Genomic DNA, 7,635 nt, shown 5'->3' with positions numbered 1-7,635 from the left:
TAGATATACTTCATTATAAAATCTAAATTAAATCAAATAAATAGTCTATTTGTCTAATCTTACCTGTGGGAATAGACAACAAGTCTGCTCCTCTGCTCCACACTGACTCTGAATATATATAATCAGTGTTCACACGCTGCTACAAGCACATGGTCATACACACACACACACACACACACACACACACACACACACGTGCAAACATGCAAAAAACACTTTCAACTTCCTGATTCTGCGGCCCTCTGGACTGATTTCACTCTCATGCATAATGCATGAGCTAAATGCTTAAGTTGAATTATTAGGATGTTTTATTCAGCGAGGGCCTCTTCTCCCCGTTAAGGATGGCTGGTTCTGGGGTGGAGGCGCCGAAGCACTCGGGCACTGTGGAACATGATTTGGATTAATTAGTAATGGTGAGTGTAAGGTGCAGGAGATGTAGCATTAATGCAGACCGGCTGAGGGCACGGTGCTCACAGCTGCTTCCTCCTATCTGCCACAGCAGAGAGCAGGCAGGTTCACGGTGTAATCCTCAGGTCAGCGAGCCCCCGGACCACAGCCTCGTCTCTGAAGAGACCCCATATAAGCCACATTTCATTAGACACAGACAAATGCATGGACTGTACTTCAGAGACTCTCATCAATGATTTTAATAAGTACATTTTTAAATGACCTTTCTTATCATCTGTCCTTGGTGTCAGGGAAGCTTTAAAATGATTTAGGCCCAATTCCAGACCGCTCCTACCCACTCCCTCTCCCTGAGGGAGTGAACTCCGTCTGCAGTCACACTCACAGCTAAATGAGGCTCCTCCCTTCCAGGTGGAGGGTGTAAATACAGTGGCAAGCTTTGGGAGGAATCCCTTCTCTCCGGCTGAAACAGGAAATCTGATGTTTTTAGGCTGCTTGGACTATGAAACAGGCGCTTTAAATATACAAAACGTTATATTCAAATGCAAACGTTTACCGTACTATAGACTAGACACGGGTATATGATCCTAAGTAAAAAAAGAAGTACGAGGTAACAGGAAGTTGTTAACTTGTGTATGAAGATATTTAATGTCTCTTGTTTTGCGCAGTTTACCAGTAGGCTAAATGTTTGCAGTGAACTGTTTGTAAAAAAGCATGTTTCATGACGGACAACAAAGCGTTGGGTCAGGGCTTGATGAACCCACTCCCCCCTTAGAAATGAATAATGATCAATATGCTGTCAGTCCACCAAATACATTCATGGCTGTGGTGTGATGGCTGTGTGTGTGTGTGTGTGTGTGTGTGTGTGTGTGTGTGTGTGTGTGTGTGTGTGTGTGTGTGTGTGTGTGTGTGTGTGTGTGTGTGTGTGTGTGTGTGTGTGTGTGTGTGTGTGTGTGTGTGTGTGTGTGTGTGTGTGTGTGTGTGTGTGTGTGTGTGTGTGTGTGTGTGTGTGTGTGTGTGTGTGTGTGTGTGTGTGTTTGGCCTAGCATTACTATCCTTGTGGGGACCTAAATCTGTTTACACAGTCACGTGTGGGGACTGGCTTCCCTTATGGGGACAAAATGGAGGTCCCCATATGGGGAATCATTAATTTTAGGGTGAAGACTTGGTTATGGTTAGGGTAAGGGTTAGGGTTAGGCATGTGTTGGTTATGGTTTGGATAAGTCTCCAGGAAATGCATGTAAGTCAATGTAATGTCCCCTGAAGTAATGTATACATGGTATGTGTGTGTGTGTGTGTGTGTGGGTGTGTGTGTGTGTGTGTTGGTGCGGCCAGATTATGAGGACAATTCGCATGGATACACACCAGCATTATAAGGACATTTCGACTTGTGAAGATAAAACTGGTGTCCTCACAAGTCGCGCAGTGTAGCACTTATCAACATGTAAATAAAACCCTCCCGCTTTTTCTCGGTATGTCCTAATAAACCGCCTACACCTGATTTCTAGTGTATATTTGTGTGTGCTCATTGTGTATAAAACGCTCGTACAGCCGATTCATGATATTGCCGTTTCATACACATTTCCCTCTCTTTTTACACAAAATAAGCGCTTTTCATTGGCTGGACACACCTGCTCACTGATTGGCGGCTAAAGACTCAATCAGGCAGGTTCTCATCAGGGATTGGCCAGCAGTCATCACGTGGGCAGGTTCTCATCAGGGAGTGGTCTTTCAGTATTCGGTCATTGACTCACCAAGAAACAGTAGCAGGAGTACATGGCTGAAGACATTGCTGATGGCAAAGTGGACTTTTTTTTCAAAACTGGTAAGTGATATTTTTATCATGTATTTTAAACAAAATATAAGGATTTAAATGTTTGTTTGGTGACTAGCTACAACCTAGCATCAAAACTTCAGCTGTTCGTTTATGACTTTGTTTGTCCGGCTCAGTGTATCGCCACGAGGCATACTGTTTGGTGGCTAGCTACAACCTAGCATCAAAACTTCAGCTGTTCGTTTTCCGGCTCAGTGCATCGCCACGAGGCATGCTCCCCATCGCGTTTCGTGTGTTTAAAAAAAAGCAATAGGATGAAGTTAGTTAGTAAGTTAATCCTACCAAGACACTGCATTTTACTGGAAACGTTACATTAACCTTTAGCTCTGCTGTCAGTTAGCACAGTTTAGCTTAGCATCAACCACATGGTAATGACTTCTGCTTTACAACTGAATTAAATGCAATGTGATATTAAAAGGCTGACTATTTATGCCCACTCATGTGTGTTGATTACTAGCTATAATAATCGTCTTAAAAATGCTGGTAAGACAGATGTGTGCTGTGTGTTACTGTGTAGCCCTCACACCCGTGCAGAGGGCAGAGGGCAGCCGTCATGCGGTTTCAACGGAGCGGCTCCTCAGTGCATGATCTGTGCATGCATGGAGGAGGGGACTACCGTGTTTTGCAAATGAAACGTGCAGAGTTTTATGCACCTGAAGGTTTCATGCAGACGTAGCTGTTGACTGTAGGTGCACTGCCGTCAGAGCACAACAGGAGTGGAGTGCACCAGCTGGGCGTAAAAAAGGAGGTCTTAACTCTAAGGTCTGGCATAGCTACGTCCAACTTATGGCGCATTTCCACTACAGCGCGGAGCTCGCTTTAAGCGTGCCGTGCCCGGCCCGTTTTTGGTTGCATTTCCACTTGGCGTAGTTCCGGCTAGTGGGTACTATTTTACAGTTTTTCTGGCCCCATAAAATCGAGGTTCTTTCCGGGCCAACAACCAGGCTGAGTCGGGCTGATGTAGAGAGAGAATCGCTGGCAAGGGGGATACAACTACAACAAAATGAACATATTTGACCGTGATTTAATTGTAATACACGTTTCAAAATGATGCCGAATTAACAACATACTGATACCGGTTAGTAAAAACCATGAATTAATGCTTTGACAAGTCTGCAGACAGACGGCAGGCAAAAAAACTTTTAAAATGCGTGTTTTCTAAATGGAGATGCTTTTTACCCCAAGAGATGTTATTGTTAACCATGCTTTGGTATATTAAACTTAGCCTGTTCTCTGTTTTATTTTTTAGCAATAGCAAGGATGACACAAAGGAGCAGGAGAAAGACTCCTGAACAGGATGCAATAGACCATATAATTCTGGGCAGAGACAAACCCTTCCTAGAGGCCAGGTTCATCAACACGTTTAAAGGTAAGCTATTTATCTCATACAGTATGTAGTATCAAAGACCGTATAGCATTGTTTCATCAATATGGTCGAACTGGGCACACAGGGAACCCTGACCTTTTAGTCATTGCTCTTAGGCCATCAGCCTCACGTATTTTCAACAATGTACGTTTTCAGGAAATGTCTTTAAAATGTGTGCTCCTCTCATTGAAAAACAACACTGTATACCAAATCAATTGTGTCCTAAACTGCCAGACACCCGCTGTGTTTAGAGATGCTTTGACTACACTTTTGGGGAGGTTTCACAGAGCCTCTCCTCAGTGCGAGGGTTTTTTGGCAGGGTTAGCAAACTACCCGGCCCTTATTATTATATCATGAAGCCTTTTTAACCATGCATATGATCATTTATTGAAATCAAATGTGTACAACAGAACTTATGATAGCACAACATTGTCTATCCTCTCAATGTAGCCTCGTAATTATGACAGTGCACAATAATGGTACTTTTAACTTTAAAATATAACATTTGTGTTGACATTTTACGTTTTATTTTGTATATGTTTATACATATGGCAACAAAAAGTACTATTGCTTTACAAGTATTTTCTAATATGTTGCAACATCTAATCTGAACATTAGATGGAACATGCTGATTAAAACAGTGCTCTGATTATTTACAATGAAATTCAATATAAAATAATGTGTCACTTCATACCAGTAAATAATCGTGAACTCACCCCTGGATATAGTCAAATCACAGCTACCCTCAACCCTAGCAGTGTTGGCATCACTATGTTAAGCGTTTCAAAGTACTGTTAACCAACACCTTTTGCATATCACTGTGGAGCTTTATTGGAGAAAGGAGTGCGTGCTGATCAAACAATTTGACTCCGTATTTACCTGCAAGGCACTTTACATGTCAGAGGCTAACTTGGATGAAGCTTATGTGTGGATAGCAGTGTTAGGCATCTAACACACTCATGGCACATATTTACAAATAATTGGGTATAGGTAAATGTTTAATGTTAATGCATTTTCTTTGCTATTGTAGGACGTGGTGTTTTTACACGGGAATATATTGCACCGTCAACTTTTGTGGTGGAGTACCGTGGAATATTGGGTGTAAGTGAAGATCTAGATGTCAAAAATAACATCTTCTTATTCGATTTCATCTGGTCTGGAATGCACTTTTGGTGAGTTTGCTGCTTATTGATTACCTCAAATGGATAATTGACCATTACCAGATTTATGTGTTTCCTAGTGACTTCTTGTATGAATTCAGTGCTTTTCTGTCATGATACATGATGTTGTATCTGGACTATTTGTCTTGCAGTATTAATGCTTCAAAAGAGGATGGAACACTTGGACGTCTTGCAAATGATAATCACAGGAATCCAAACTGCAGAGTGAAAAAAATCGTTGTCAAGGGAACCCCACACTTGTGCCTATTTTCTGTAAAGGAAATATTCCCAGAGGAGAAGATAACTTACAACTATGGGGATTCTGCTTGGCCCTGGCGCTTAAAGGTGAGGTTATGTTCTCTTTAGGACATTGCTTAACTGACAGGGAAAAAGTGTTGCATTGTTCTCCATGCTCCTAGTACTAGACTCCTTGTACTAGGATGGGTTAAAAGCAGAGGCCAAATTTCACTGTGTGTGCTGTGTGCTCTGCATGTGTGACCATTAAAGAGGGTTTCATCCCTCCCTATTCTTCTATTCTTCTATGGTACTACCACTCAGCTCAGTTAAGCAGATTTAATTTATTTCAGCAAAAAATGTGTAGGCCTACTGTAGGGACAGCAGTCCTTGTAAGGACAGAGGATTTTAAAACCTGTTGACATGACTAGACATTAGATCATTGCCTTCATCCAGCATGTGCACACCTCCATAACTGTTAAACCTTTGCAGCACACACGTCAGATCAAACCACTACCACGGTGACAACAATGTCTTTTGTTTGTGCTACCATTTCAGGCTCCCCGGGAAGTAGCTTCTAACCCTGAGCCCGAGAGAGATCCTCCGTTGTCCCCACGAACCAAAATGGCAAGTTGTACTTCATATCACAATCACTTTCTGTGTTGGGCTGTAGAGGGAAACAATACATGTACACTGGGCCTGTGACAGTATTGTACTTTTCTTAATGCTGTGAAAGATTAGTCACATTCCAGAAACTGAAACATATGTGTCTCTATATTATTTAAGCCATAGTTTGTCTACTGTTATTTACTGCACCATGAAAAGATAAATGCTCAGAGTAAGAGTTAGTAGTCGTATTTGGAACAGAGGAGCAGCGCTACCATGGCATTCATGAAACAAAATGAGGATACCAACTTGTAATATGGTTAAAATGACAGTCCTACTGTGCTAATCAGCTTTCTTCCTGGGATGAGATATGCTGATGGCTGCTGCACACATAGCATGCTAACAGTCAATGTGTTAGTAGATTTTTTATCAATTATTGCTCTGTGATAAATTGCTTTTAGGCCCCAACATGTTATTTAGGGGCTAATAATGTCTTTTTATTTTCATTACTGGCTAATGAATTGGATAAAGTCGTGTTAATGTTCAGATGTGTGTCCCATTGATAGATTAATGGAAATGAGTCGATAATGTTTTAAAGTCGTGCCTATCTTTCACTTATTTACAGGAAGTATGTGGTGGGACACGAGAGGCTGGGACCGAACTTCATACAACTACAAACGTATCAGGGGACAAGATGGTAAGTTTCTATGTATTGTTTTTCCATACATTGTTGCGTGTCGCTGACTGGAATAGATTGAAGCTGTTTTACCAGGACTATTGTCTTGGTAAGGGGGCTCCGTTTCCCCATACTTTGGGTCACATTGAAACGGGTTAAATGTTATACTACACAGAAAGATGAAGGCCGTCTGGTCACAGGGTGTCTTGTAGGCACAGCAGTCCTTGTAAGGACAGAGGATTTTAAAACCTGTTGACATGACTAGACATTAGATCATTGCCTTCATCCAGCATGTGCACACCTCCATAACTGTTAAACCTTTGCAGCACACACGTCAGATCAAACCACTACCACGGTGACAACAATGTCTTTTGTTTGTGCTACCATTTCAGGCTCCCCGGGAAGTAGCTTCTAACCCTGAGCCCGAGAGAGAACCACCGTCCTCCCCACAAACCAAAATGGCAAGTTGTACTTCATAATACTCTATCACCATTGTTTTTTCACACACTGGTAAAGGGAGGAATCTTTGTCACATATATGGCAAACAAGTTGGATATCTGTCAGCTTGTTAGCGTTGATGACGCCTTGACCTAAGATACACAATTTAGGCAGGACATACTTTCAATACTACTTCAACTGCTCTTAGTCAGATGCTAATAAGAGTTTTTCAAAATGAAGAGTACAATTTGTGTTTTTTATAAAATAAGGTGTCCAAGCAGACAACCTTATTGTTTTTCATTGTCATAAGGATTATGTCCTAAAAGTATCTGGGTCACATTTCACACTCAAACACACTTAAAATAACATATATATTTATTTTGTTTATGTTCAATTTTTGATCCACAGTTTCATCATGAACTCACCAGTGCAGTTATTTCCTCTTTGGATAATTGTCATGATTGCAGAGGACCTGTCTCAAGCCTCAAATGGATTGGTTTTACGTGTAAATGTAAGTACCTGTCAAACAACACCGTTTTATTTTTTACTCTGAGATGATAAACATTTCGATAAAACAGACTTAATTTCAAATACTTAACTTAGATTCTAAATGACTTACTTTCTTCTTTGTTATATAGTGAAATGCACAGTGATTAAATGTTAAAATAATGCTCAAGAAATGTTACCAGTACATTTTTCTTGTGTAATTGTGTTTTTAGTATGTTCAACTTCATGGCACAAAACCTGCTTCATCAAGAACAACGAGTCACCGGTACGTAATGTGTTTATATAAATATCTGATTTCTTTGGATAATGAAAAAAATACAAACTTGGTGTTCCTTTATTTTTTTTTTAAAGATGAAGGACATCTGCCTTTCCAGTAATGAAGGTTCCGTCAGTGATAAAGACTACATTC

At 40.9% G+C, this 7,635-nt stretch overlaps 1 long non-coding RNA gene across 1 annotated transcript; it reads left to right on the top strand.

Annotated features, from left to right (window-relative positions):
- The first annotated feature begins 3,494 nt into the window (after positions 1–3,494).
- On the top strand, positions 3,495–5,019 carry LOC117485214. The gene is made up of 3 exons (XR_004556208.1): positions 3,495–3,608; positions 4,636–4,777; positions 4,918–5,019. It is a non-coding gene; the product is annotated as an uncharacterized LOC117485214 (long non-coding RNA).
- Positions 5,020–7,635: the final 2,616 nt, after the last annotated feature.

The sequence above is a fragment of the Trematomus bernacchii genome, unplaced genomic scaffold (genome assembly GCF_902827165.1).
Source record: "Trematomus bernacchii unplaced genomic scaffold, fTreBer1.1, whole genome shotgun sequence".
NCBI classification, from domain to species: domain Eukaryota; kingdom Metazoa; phylum Chordata; class Actinopteri; order Perciformes; family Nototheniidae; genus Trematomus; species Trematomus bernacchii.
This window is presented reverse-complemented; position numbering and strand designations above follow the sequence as displayed.